Here is a 13948-nt window from a genome sequence, read left to right on the forward strand (position 1 = left end):
ACACCAAGCACTCCCAATAAACGTATGAGGGCAGCCACATGGCTCCTCTGAGGAAGTCCAGAGAGTAGCGCCAAAATATCCACCTGGGCACAATGGAGGCGTCTGCCCACATCAACCTGGGCCTGAGCATAAATGGCATTTGGTGTGGGCCCCTACATTTCTCAGGAATCCCCAGGATCACCTCAGAAAGCCTGTATGCCCGGAGTAATCCACCATCACGCAGCACCATGGCAGGTCTGGTATACACCTGGCCCTCCCCACCTGACACCCACCCAAGTCCAGATGCTACTCAGCTGCTTGCACCCCTGCCTGTTCCAGTCTTGACTTCTCCCAGACCTCCACCTCCCTCCTGTGTCACCAGAAGCTCTGGGGACCTGTCAGCCTACAAAGCCCCCAGCACTGCCCGGCCTGCAGCTGGGCCTTGCTCTCACAAGCACACACTGTACAGAAGTTCACAGAGTCAGACAACCGGAGTCACAAAAATGCTAATACCATGGGGCGACATGGTAGGAAAACCGTGAGGGGGGAAGGTGCTAAACGGCAGGAAGCCAGATACTCAGCCAAGCACCGTCCTGGAGGAGGGCCAATGGCCAGCCCAGACCGTGCCCAGCTGGGCTATGGTTGAGCGCACCACACAATTCAGAGGAGAAAGCAAACTATGAAGAGCATGTGCATGCACCAAACCAAACCAAACCCAGTGCCGTTGAGTCGATTCTGACTCATAGCAACCCTATAGGACATAGTAGAACTGCCCCATGGAGTTTCCGAGGAGCACCTGGAGGATTCGAACTGCTGTCCCTTTGGTTAGCAGCCGTAGCACTTAACCACTATGCCACCAGGGTTTCCATAGCAGACAAAATACAAAACCAAGACAAGACTATAGGAAGTGCTTAGAAAGCCCAGGGGCTGCACAGCCAACACCAGGGGCCAGAATACCTGGCGTGTGCACTCATGCTTCTGCACCACTGGAGAGTAGAAATTTAAACTTTTTTCCCAGTCAATTGGGAAAGCTGAGAAACAGACAGGCGTGAAGTGTGTGGCAGGGACACACTCGGAGGAGGCGGAGGAGGAGCCCACCGCCCCCCCCCCCACAACCCTGCACTGCTTGACTCCTCACTTCTGTGAGGAGACCAAAATGAGACACGAAAAAGCACACCGTTATCTGCTCATTTGATAAGAGGTCAGAGCAGACACTATGGCTGGGTTTTCAGCCTGCCTCACAGGTGTCAATGTCTGATGCGGCTGTGGCCAGGTGACAATATACAGCCCTCTGCAGGCCGTGGGCCACCTGCAATGGCTGCTGGGCCCTTCATGTACGCTGCCCAGCTCTGCACGAAGGTGATCACCTCCTGGGGACAGGCTCTCTGCCATATCCCTGTGTGTGGCTCCTTTTCTAGTCCTCCACTAGGGCAGTCCTTTCTTCTTTTTTATGCTTACAATGAGTTGTACTGCTAAGAACAGTTTTGTATACATTCACTTCAGTTCTTTTTTGTATTATTTTTTAAGTCATAACTCTCATTATATATTACCAAATTGTTCTCCAAAATGACTGAACCAATGTTCAGAGCCAAAAACAAACGACTGTTGCCCACACCCCTTTAAAAATAGGTTTTGCATCTTTGGCAGACAGGGGTGAGGGAGTGTCACATATTTTAAAATATATTAGCAATACGAATTTGCCCATATGTTGGCTTATTTACATTTATAATATGGACATTCTACTGTTTGTTGGTACTCTCCAACCACTGTCAAAATAACAGTTGGAATTGCACTTAAATGTGTGTATAAATCATTGTCACTGAATGGCAGGCTTTTGCCATGTCATTTATCACAGTTCCATTATTTTCCTTTTAAAAATGTTAAACTTTTTCTCTTACGATAATTGTAACACATGCAACTTCAAGAAATAATACAGAGAGATCCTTTTGTGCTTTGCTCAGTTTGTTCCAATGGTAACATCTTGCAAAACTATACAGTACAACACTACAATCAGAAAATTGCCATCAATGCAGTAGATATATACTACTTTATCATTAGGATGCCTCAAAATGTCTTCATATGGCCATACCTACCTTCCCTCTCACCTCCACAGCCTTCATTAACGCCCGGCAATCACTAACAGGGTTTCTACATCTCTATCATTTTGTCTTTTTAAGAATACTACATAAATGGATGGAATCATACAATGTGTAACTTTTTGGCATTCACTTTTTTTTAAGTCAACATAATCCCCTTGTGATCCATCTAAGATGTCGAAGTATTGATATTTTGTTCCTTTTCATTGCTGAGTAATATTCCATGGGCAGATGTACCCCAGTTTGTTTAGCCATTCAAATGCTGAAGGGCATAAGTGATCTTTACAGTTTTTGGCGATTACTAATAAAGCCACTGCTAATGTCTATATACAGGTTTCAACATGAACATGTTTTCATTTCTCTGGGATAAACGCCCAGCGGTACAATTGCTGGTGGTATGACAGCTGCATTATTTATTTTTTAAAGAAAATGCCAAACTCTCTTCCAGGGTGGCTGTATCATTTTATATTCTCACCAGCAGTGTAGAAAAGATTCCGGTTCTCTGCACTCTCAGTGGCATTTAGTGTTGTCACTGTTTTATTTCAGCTGTTTTCATAGGTGTGTAGTGATATCTCACTGTGGTTTTAATTTGCAGTTTCCTATAGCTAACAATGTTGAACATCTTCCCATGTGTTTACTATTTGCCATCTGTATACCCTCTCTGGTGAAATGTCTCTTCACATTTTTTTTACCATGTTCTAATTCGATTGTCTGTTTTTCTTTTTTTAATTTTTATTGTGCATTAAGAGAAAGTTTAGAAATCAAGTCAGTTTCTCATACAAAAATTTGTATACACCTTTCTATACACTCCTAGTCGCTCTCTCCCTAATGAGACAGCACACTCCTCTCCACCCTCTATTTCCGTGTCCATACAGCCAGCTTCTCTCCCCCTCTGCCTTCTCATCTCCCTCCCTGCTCCAGACCAGAGCTGCCCACATAGTCCCATGTGTCTACCTGATCTAAGAAGCTCACTCCTCACCAGTATCATTTTCTATCCCATATTCCAGTCCAATCCCTGTCTGAAGAGTTGGCTTTGGGAATGGTTCCTGTCTTGGGCTAACAGAAGGTCTGGGGGCCATGACCACCGAGGTCCTTCTAGTCTCGGTCAGACCATTAAGACTGGTCTTTTTACGAGAATTTGAGGTCTGCATCCCACTGCTCTCCTGCTCCCTCAGGGGTTCTCTGTTGTGTTCCCTGCCAGGGCAGCCATCGGTTGTAGGCGGGCACCATCTAGTTCTTCTGGTCTCAGGCTGATGTAGTCTCTGGTTTATGTGGCCCTTTCTGTCTCTTGGGCTCATAATTACCTTGTGTCTTTGGTGTTCTTCATTCTCTTTTGTTCCAGGTGGGTTGAGACCAATTGATGCATCTTAGATGGCTACCTGCTAGCGTTTAAGACCCCAGGGATTGTCTGCTTTTTTAAACTGCTTTGTTTTATGAGTTCCTTATATATTCTAGATACTAGTCTTTTGTCAGATGTGTGGTTTGCAAATATTCTCTCCCACTCTGTAGCCTGTCTTTTCATCTCCTTAATAGGGTCCTTTGCAGAGCAAAAGTTTTTAATTCTGATGAGGCCTTTTTACCAATTTTTAGAAATCATGCTTCTGCTATCAACAAGAACTTGGCCTAGCCATAGATCCTGAAGATTTTCTTTTTTTTTTCTCCAAAAAGTTTTACAGTTTCACATATATATATTTCAGTACATGATCAAGTTAATTACATTGATCGATTTTTGAATACTGAAACTGCCCCACTTGGTCATTTTATGTATTGCTGAACTATGTTTGTTATTAAGTTGCTGAGGATTTTTACATCTATATTCATGAGAGATACTGGTCTGCAGTTTTCTTTTTCTGTACTGTCTTTGATGTCAGGGTATTACTAGCTTCATAACATGAATTGGGAAATGTTTCCTCCTCTTCTATTTTCTCGAAGGGACTGTGCAGAGTTGGTGATAATTCTTCTTTAAATGGTTAGGGGAATTCTTCAGTGAAGCTATCTGAGCCTGATCATCTCTTTTTTTAGAGTTTGTTACAAACTCTCCAAATTCAGTTTCCTCAATAGATACAATCTATTCCATATTCAGTAGGTTGTGACAGTTTGTGACGTTCAAGGAGCTGGTCCATTTTGTCTAAGTCGTCACATTTATATGTGCAGAGTTGTAGTATTTTTTTTGGTACCTGCAGGGTCTGTAGTGGTATCACATTTCATTCCAGATACTGCTAACTCGTGCCTTCTTTTTCGGTCTTACTAGAGGTTTGTCAATTTCACTGACATTTTCAAAGAATCATCTCTTCGTTTCTGATTTTCTCTATTGTTTTTCTGATTTCAATTTTTTGGTTTCTGCTGGTATTAATTTCTCTCTCTGTTGCTTCATTTTGCCCTTTTTCTAGGTTCTTAAGGTGGGAAGCTCAGAGTACTGATTTGAGACCTTTTTTTCCTAATACATGTGTTTACTTCTATAAACTTTCCTCTCAGCACTGCCTTAGCTGAGTCCCACTAATTTTGATACACTGTATTTTCATTTTTTAAATTTTCCTCTTTGACCTATGGACTATTTAGAAGTATGTTGCTTAGTTTCCAACTGTTTTGGAGATTGTTCTATTATTTCCAATTTGAGTCCACTGTGGCCAGAGAACACACTCTGTGTGAAATAAATCCTTTTCAGTTGGTAGAATGGGGGCTCTGTTGGCAAAGTGGTTAACCACTTGGCTGCTCACTGCAAAGGTCAGTGGTTCAAACACACCAACTGCTCCACTGGAGAAACATGTCACAGTCTGCTTCCATAAAGATTTACAGCCTTAGAAGCCCTCTGGGGCAGTTCTATTCTGTCCTATAAGGTTGCTGTGAGTAGGAACTGACTCCATAGCAATGGGTTTGGTTTGATTTGGGTTGAAGTTTATTTTATGACCCACGATATGGTCTATCTTGGTGAATCTTTCACGGACAACTGAAAAGAATGAGTATTTTGCTACTGTTGGATGGAGTATTTGGTATCATGTTTTTATGCAAATAACCTGCGCCTTCTAAGTTTATTTGCCAACTGCACCCTCCCCCCATGAGGTATTTTTGTAATCACCGCTATGCCAAATTTTTTTTAACATATTGCTGTAAAAAAAATTAGCATGGCACACTTACGAAAATACCTTATGAGGGGGAGGGCACGGTTGGCAAACAAACAGAGAAGGGATGTGCTATTTGCATAAAAATATGGTAAATGTCGATTAGGTCCTACTGGTTGATTATCAGTTATTCCATATCCTTGCTGATTTTCTGTCTACCTCTAAACAGCTGTTGAGAAAGAAGTGTTGCACAGTATCTTTTTAAAATCTAATCTGCCAATTCTTATCTTTTAGTTGGTATATTTAGCTAATTATATTTAATGTTTAATTATTGATATCTTAGGGCTTACTCCTGCCACTTCACTTTTTTGTACTCCTTTGTACTCGTTTCTGTTTCTGTTTTCTTTTTACTGCCCTCCTGTCAGTTACTTTTTTTCAGAATTCCATTTTGATTTATCTACAGTATCTTCCTCTATAGTTTTAGTAGTTGCTCTAAGTATTATATATACATAACTTACCATAGTCTACTGATGTCGTTTTACCAGTTTGAGCAAAATCTAGAAACCTTACCTCCTGTTTAAATCTTAAATATTTCCTCTATATAATAGAACCACATCATGTTATAATTTTTGCTTCAACTGTCAAACATACTTTAGAAAATGCAACAATACAAGGAAAGCCTATAGTGTTCAACCCTATTTCTGCTTATTAAGTTCTTTTTTCCTTATTGACTAAGGTTCCTTTCCTTTAGAGAATTTTCTTTAATCATTCTGTCAGGGTGGGTTTTCTGACACAGACTCTCTTAGTTTCCCTTCTTCTGGTATCTTGATTTCCCCTTAATTCCTGAAGGGTGTTTTTGCTGGTACAGGGTTCTCAGTTGACAGTTCTCTTCTTTCAACACCCGAAAAATGTCATGTTGCTTCTTTCTGGCCTCCATGGTTTCTGATGAGAAATTGGCTGTCATTCTAATGGTTTTTCTCCTAGATAAAGTACTTTTTTTCCGGCCGCTTTCAAGATTTTTTTCTTTCTCTTTAGTTTTCAGAAGTCTAACGATGTTTATTGGTATGAATTTCTTTGGGTTTATCTTGTTTGGGGTTTGCTCGCCTTCTTGAATCTGTATGTTTATATCTCTTGTCAAATTTGGGAAGTGTTCAACTATTACTTGAGTCTTTTTTCAGCCCTGCCCTCCTATCTCATCTTCTTCTGGAACTCTTGATGACACAAATGTTAGATCTTTTGTTATGGTCTAACAGGTCCCTGAGTTCTGTTCATAAAGTCCAGTTTCTCTCTGTGGTTCAGATTGGGTAATTTCTACGGTTCTATCTTCTAGTTCAAGGAGGTCCTGGGTGATGTAAATGGTTGGAAATTTAAACCCCTCCAGTGGTACCACAGAAGAAACACCTGGTGATCTGCTTCCATAAAGATTACAGCCAAGAAACTTTATGGAGCAGTTCTACTCTGTAACACACAGGGTCACCATGATTCAGAATCAACTTGACAGGAACAGGCTTGGTGTTTTGGTTTATCTCCTAGTTCACAGAGACTATGCAGGCATGTCTCCAAAGGAAGGTCTGGTGATCTACTTTTGAAAAATCAGCCACGGAAAACTGTGGAAGGTGGGGCCGACATAGCGGAAGACAGACGCTGCTGGTGAGCCCTCTTACAACAAAGACGCAAAAAAAAAAAAAAACAAGTAAAACAAGTTTATTTATGAAAAGCTAGAAGCCCTGAACATCAAAGGCAAAGTTAGAAAACGAACTGAGTGGCAGGGGGAGAAAGAGACGGTTCAGAAGCAGAGAGGAGTTGCTGGACCCGAACTGCCGGGAGCCCTCAAGGCACCGTTCCTGGGAGCAGCTGCGGCGGGCTGCCCATTTTAAGACTGTAGGACAGAGCCTGTACCACACACTTGATGAGCAGCTACCCTGGACACCTGAGCTGAATCCATACAAGAAAAGTGAATGGACTCCTAGACTGATATACCTGATAATAGCTCTAGCCATCTGGTGACAGGATGTCAGAGCTTCAAAGGTGAAAATAATCAACGTAGCTCACTTGTGCAACCCATTTGGGCATATCAAAACAAAACAAAGCAAGAATTCACGATACAGTAAGCAAACATAAAATAAATGAATACAATAACTTATAGATGGCTTGGAGACAAGAGTCCATATCAAATCACATAAAGAAACAGGCCATGATTGCTTCAACAAGCTCTCAAAACAAAGAATCAAGGGATCTTCCAGGTGAAAGTGCCTTCCTGGAATTACCGGATGCAGAATACAAAAGATTAATATACAGAACCCTTCGAGACATCAGGAATCAGACAATATGCAAAACAAGCCAAAGAACACACAGATAAAACAGTTGAAGAAATTAAAAAGGTTATTCAGAAACATAATGAAAAATTTAATAAGGTGGAAGAAAGCATAGTAAGACAGCAATCAGAAATTCAGAAGATTAACAATAAAATTACAGAAATAGACAACTCTACAGAAAGTCAGAGGAGCAGAATTAAGGAAGTGGAAGGCAGAATTTCTGAACTTGAAGGTAAAGCACTTAGCACCAATATATTTGGGGAAAAAAATCAGATGAAAGAATTAAAAAAATGAAGAAACCTTAAGAATCACGTGGCACTCTCTCAAGAGAAATAACCTATGAGTGGTTGGAGTACCAGAAAAGGGAAGGATAAAAGAAAATACAGACAGAATTGTTGAAGGTTTGTTGGCAGATGAGAAGATATCCATCCAAGATGCTCTTCAAACTCCAGATAAGGTAGATTTTAAAAGAAAGTCACCAAGACATATTATAATCAAACTTGCCAAAACCAAAGATAAAGAGAGAATTTTAAGAGCAGCTAGGGATAAATGCAAAGTCACCTAAAAAGGACAGTCGGTAAGAATAAGCTTGGACTACTCGGCAGAAACCATGCAGGCAAGAAGGCAATGGGATGACTTATATAAAGCACTAAAGGAAAAAACTTGCCAGCCAAGAATCATATATACAGCAAAAAGGTCTCTCGAATATGAAGGTGAAATTAGGACATTTCCAGATAAACAAAAGTTTAGGGAATTTGGAAAAACTAAACCAAAACTACAAGAAATACCAAAGGGAGTTCTTTGGTTAGAAAATCAATATCAGGTATCAAACCCAGACTAGAACACTGGATAGAGCAATCAGATATCAACCTACACAGATTAAAGTTATTAAAAAACCGCTCAAAACAGGGAAACAGCGACGCTATTATGTAAAAGAAGACAACATTAAAACAATAAAGAGGGACTAAGAAATGTAGTCATAGATCTTTCATACGGACAGAAAGACAAGGCAATAGAAATGAAAGATAGGTTTAAATTTAGAAAAATAGGGGTAAATATTAAGGTAACTACAAACTATCCTACGCATTAAAATAAAATACAAGAAAAAAAGAGACTCGGCAGAAACAAAATTAACAACAAATAAGAGGAAAAGACAATATATAAACTACTCAACACAAAAAATTAAGTCAGAAAAAGAAATTATCAACACCACACACAAAAAAGACATCAAAGTGACAGCACTAAATTCATACCTATCCATAATTACGCTAAAGGTAAACGGACTAAATGCACCAATAAAGAGACAGAGAGTGGCAGAATGGATTAAAAAACATGATCTGCTATATGCTCCCTACAAGAACACACCTTAGACTTAGAGACATAAACTAACTAAAACTCAAAGGATGGAAAAAAATATATCAAGCAAATAACAATCAAAGATAAGGAGTGGCAATACTAATTTCTGACAAAATAGACTTTGAAGTTAAATCCATCAGAAAGGATAAGGAAGGACACTATATAATGACTAAAGGAACAATATACCAGGAGGATATAACCATATTAAATATTTATGCACCCAATGGCAGGGCTGCAAGATACATAAAACAAACTCTATCAGCACTGAAAAGTGAGATACACTGCTCCACAGTAATAGTAGGAGACTTCAACACACCACTTTCGGTTGAGGACAGGACATCCAGAAAGAAGCTCAGTAAAGACACGGAAGATCTAAACACCGCAATCAACCAACGTGACCTCACAGACATATACAGAACACTCCACCCAACAACAGCCAAGTATACTTTCTTTTCTTGTGCACATGGAACATTCTCTAGAATAGACCACATACTAGGACATAAAGCAAGCCTTAGCAGAATCTAAAACATCAAAATATTACAAAGCATCTTCTCTGACCATAAGGCCATAAAAGTGGAAATCAATACCAGAAAAAGCAGGGAAAAGAAATCAAACACTTGGAAACTGAACAATACCCTGCTCAAAAAAGACTGGATTATAGAAGACATTAAGGATAGAACAAAGAAATTCATAGAATCCAGTAACAAAGAAAACACTTCCTCTCAGAACCTTTGGGACACAGCGCAAGCAGTGCTCAGAAGGAAAATGCCTCAACATAATAAAGGGCATTAATACAAAGTCAACAGCCAACATCATCCTAAAGGGAGAGAGTCTGAAAGCATTCCCCTTGAGATCGGGAACCAAACAAGGATGCCCTTTATCACCACTCTTATTTGACATTGTACTGGAGGTCCAGAGCAATTAGGCTAGATAAAGAAATAACGGGCATCCAGATTGGTAAGGAAGAAGTAAAAGTATCTCTATTTGCAGATGACATGATCTTATACACAGAATACCCTAAGGAATCCTCAAGAAAACTACTGAAACAGAAGAGTTCAGCAGAGTATCGGGATATAAGATAAACATACAAAAATCAGCTGGATTCCTCTACACCAACAAAAAGAACATCAAAGAGGAAATCCATCAAATCAATACCATTTACAGTAGCCCCCAAGAAGATAAATATTTAGAAATAAATCTTACCAGCGATGTAAAAGACTTACACAAAGAAAACTACAGAACACTTCTGCAAGAAACCAAGAGACCTACATAAGTGGAAAAACATGCCTTGCTCATGGATAGGAAGACAACATTATAAAAATGTCTATTCTACCACAAGCAATCTATAGATTTAATGCAATTCCAACCCAAATTCCAACGACATTTTTTAATGAGATGGAGAAACAAATCACCAACTTCATATGGAAGGGAAAGAGGCCCTGGATCAGTAAAGCATTACTGAAAGGGAAGAACAACGTGGGAGGACTTACTCTCCCTGATTTTAGAACCTATTATACCGCCACAGTAGTCAAAACAGCCTGGTAGTGGTATAACAACAGATACATGGACCAATGGAACTGAATTGAGAATCCAGACATAAATCCATCCACATGTGAGCAGCTGATATTTGACAAAGGCCCCAAAACAGTTAAATGGGGAAAAGACAGTCTTTTTAACAAATGGTGCTGGCATAACTGGATATCCATCCGCAAAAAAATGAAACAATACCCACACCTCACACCATGCACAAAAACGAGCTCAAAATGAATCAAAGGCCTAAATACAAAATCTAAAACGATAGAAATCATGGCAGAAAAAATAGGGACAACATTAGGAGCCCTAATACGTGGTATAAATGGTATACAAAAATTACTAACAATGCAGAAGAAAAACGAGGTAATTGTGAGCTCCTAAAAATCAAACACCTATGCTCATCCAAAGACTTCACCAAAAGAGTAAAAATATTACCTACAGACTGGGAAAAAGCTATGACATTTCCGGTCAGTGCCTGATCTCTAAAATCTACATGATATTGCAAAAACTCAACTACAAAAAGACAAATAATCTGATTAAAAATGGGCAAAAGGTATGAACAGACACTTCACTAAAGAAGACATTCAGGTAGCTAAGAGATACATGAGGAAATGCTCAGGATCATTACCCATTAGAGAAACGCAAATGAAAACTACAATGAGATACCACCTCACTCCAACAGGGCTGGCATTAATCCAAAAAACACAGAATAAATGTTGGACAAGTTGTAGAGAGACTCGAACACTTATACACTGCTGGTGGCAATGTAAAATGGTACAAGCACTTTGGAAATCGATCTGGCACTTCCTTAAAAAGCTGGAAATGGAACTACCATATGATCCAGCAATCCCACTCCTTGGAATATGCCCTAGAGAAATAAGGGCCTTTACACAAACAGATATATGCACATCTATGTGCACTGCAGCACTGTTTATAATAATAAAAAGATGGAAGCAACCAAAGTGCCCATCAATGGATAAATGGATAGATTACGGTATATTCACACAATGGAATACTATGCATTGATAAAGAACAGTGATGAATCTGTGAAACATTTCATAACATGGAGGAATCTGGAAGGTATTATGCTGAGTGAAATCAGTCAGTTGCAAAATGACAAATATTGTATAAGACCACTATTGTAAGAACTCCAGAAATAGTTTAAACAGAAAAGAAAATATTCTATGATGGTTACTGGGCGGGGGGGGGGGGGGGGGGAGGAAGCGAGTGGGGAGGGAGATGGGTATTCACTAATTAGACAGTAGGTAAGAACTATTTCAGGTGAAGGGAAAGACAACACACAGTACAGGAGAGGTGAGCACAACTGGACTAAACAAAAAGCAAAGAAGTTTCCTGAATAAACTGAACGTTTTGAAGCCCAGCGTAGCAGGGGCAGGGGTTTGGGGACCATGGTTTTTGGGGACATCTAAGTCAATTGGCACAATAAAATCTATTAAGAAAACATTCTGCATCCCACTCTGGAGACTGGCATCTGGGGTCTTAAATGCTAGCAAGCAGCCATCTAAGATGCATCAATTGGTCTCAACCCACCTGGAACAAAAGAGAATGAAGAACACCAAAGACACAAGGTAATTATGAGCCCAAGAGACAGAAAGGGCCACATAAACCAGAGACTACATCAGCCTGAGACCAGAAGAACTAGACGGTGCCCGGCTACAACCAACGACCACTCTGACAGGGAGCACAACAGAGAACCTCTGAGGGACCAGACTTAATGGTCTGACTGAGACTAGAAGCACCCCAGTGGTCATAGTCCCCAGACCTTCCGTTAACCCAAGACAGGAACCATTCCCAGGGTCAACTTTTCAGAAAGGGACAATGGGACAGAAAATGATACTGGTGAAGAATGAGCTTCTTGGATCAAGTAGACACATGAGACAGTGTTGACATCTCCTGTCTGGAGGGGAGATGAGAGGGCAGAGGGGGTCAGAAGCTGACCGAATGGACATGAAAATAGAGAGTGGAGGGAAGGCGTGTGCTGTCTCATTAGGGGGAGAGCAATTAGGAGTATACAGCAAGGCATATATAAATTTTGTATGAGAGACTGACTTGATTTGTAAACTTTCACTTGAAGTGCAAAAAATTAAAAAAAAAAACAAAACCCTCTGTGCAGCACAGTTCTACTCTGATACTCATGGTGTTGCCTTGAGTTGAAAGTGACTCAAGTGGTTATGTATGAAGCATAAACTTTGAAACACAATGTACAAAAACCATTTTGTAAACGACAATTACATTCCCTAGATTTGTTTGTTTCTTGTCTGTTGATGAACAGGCTAGTATGTAAACCTAGTCCACCCTCTATGATCTTTTGTGCTATCTTTTAGAAATCTGGCCTTATTTTTCCAGTGATTAATAAAATTTCACAAAGTATCCTCTTGGCATAAGAATACATATAAATTTATTTTGTGGAGAGGGACAAGACTGACCAATTGTATTCATTTCCTGACACTTTCACCTCCCAGCACACACAATGTAGATGAACAAGGTATTTCCTTCAATGTACTGCCATGGCTTGGGCCAGAAACGATATTTTCTTTCTCTATTTGAAACTATGAAATCCACATTCTCCTCCAATTTTCCACTACTCGCTGGAACATTTCAGCCTGGAGAAACGGTATCTCAATGATCTACTTTGGGACAGCTAAAGGAACTCACATGCTGTGTACATGGAAGCAGATGTCTTGGAATTCAATGGCAATGTTTACACAGACATTTAAAGATTATCCAGAAGTTAAATTTTTTCAAAAATCCTGACTACCTGATCTCTTGATGGGGGTTAAAAAAAATCAAGCACAGTAGTCATGATATATTTAATTCTCCTCATTCTGAATGTGAACAAAACGTAAGTCTGTGGACCAACATGCAAGAAAAACAACTGTAAAACCCCAACTGTAGCAAAAATGCAGACTCCACGATCCTGAAAACCCTAACTTAGCATTCTATTTCACAGCATCTAGACTAGAAGAACACATGTATTGTCACTTTCTTCTTTAAACAACTTATTTCACTCAGTGTCCCTATGCTAGGTGGTCTTTCTATTCAAGTACAGTTTGAATCCCAGTTAACTGAGAAGCCAGCTAGTGGCTGACCCCTTCCCCTTCCCATATCCCCTTTCCTGGCCAATTCATTACACTTGGAAAGGGTGCTGTCTCCCCATATAAACAGTGTAATGGCCACCGAACAGTTTGAAGGGAATATGGTTTATTCCCAGAACGACTGCCCCCTAACCTCCAAACCTAATTACAGGGCAAGAGGAAGTAATAATATTAATTTTGAACTTGCTCATCCAGGATCTCTTTAGTTTCCAGAACACCCTGTCAGACAGACAGGTGGCTGAGGTACTTTACTGGTGTGTGATCAAGGCTCACATAAGTGCAACAACTGGGCTGAGTAGGTCTGGGGAATGGCACGCCCCTCGACTACAGATGAATTTGGAGGCACAAGGTCCAGCACAACTGTAACCTGAGGCCTCTCTTGGTGGTCTTCAAGAGTGAACCCACAATTTCTGAAAGGACTCTGCAAACCATAAAATGCTACACCAGAGTTGCCTGTTGTTGTTTAAATTAAAAGAGACCTCAGATTGCAAGGC

At 40.2% G+C, this 13948-nt stretch overlaps 1 protein-coding gene across 9 annotated transcripts in view; it reads right to left on the bottom strand.

Moving 5' to 3' along the window:
- Nucleotides 1–13948, bottom strand: part of ANKRD11 (ankyrin repeat domain containing 11) — a 272434-nt gene that overhangs the window by 60393 nt on the left and 198093 nt on the right. The gene's annotated exons all lie outside the window — the stretch shown is intronic.

The sequence above is a fragment of the Elephas maximus genome, chromosome 21 (genome assembly GCF_024166365.1).
Source record: "Elephas maximus indicus isolate mEleMax1 chromosome 21, mEleMax1 primary haplotype, whole genome shotgun sequence".
Lineage (NCBI taxonomy): Eukaryota > Metazoa > Chordata > Mammalia > Proboscidea > Elephantidae > Elephas > Elephas maximus.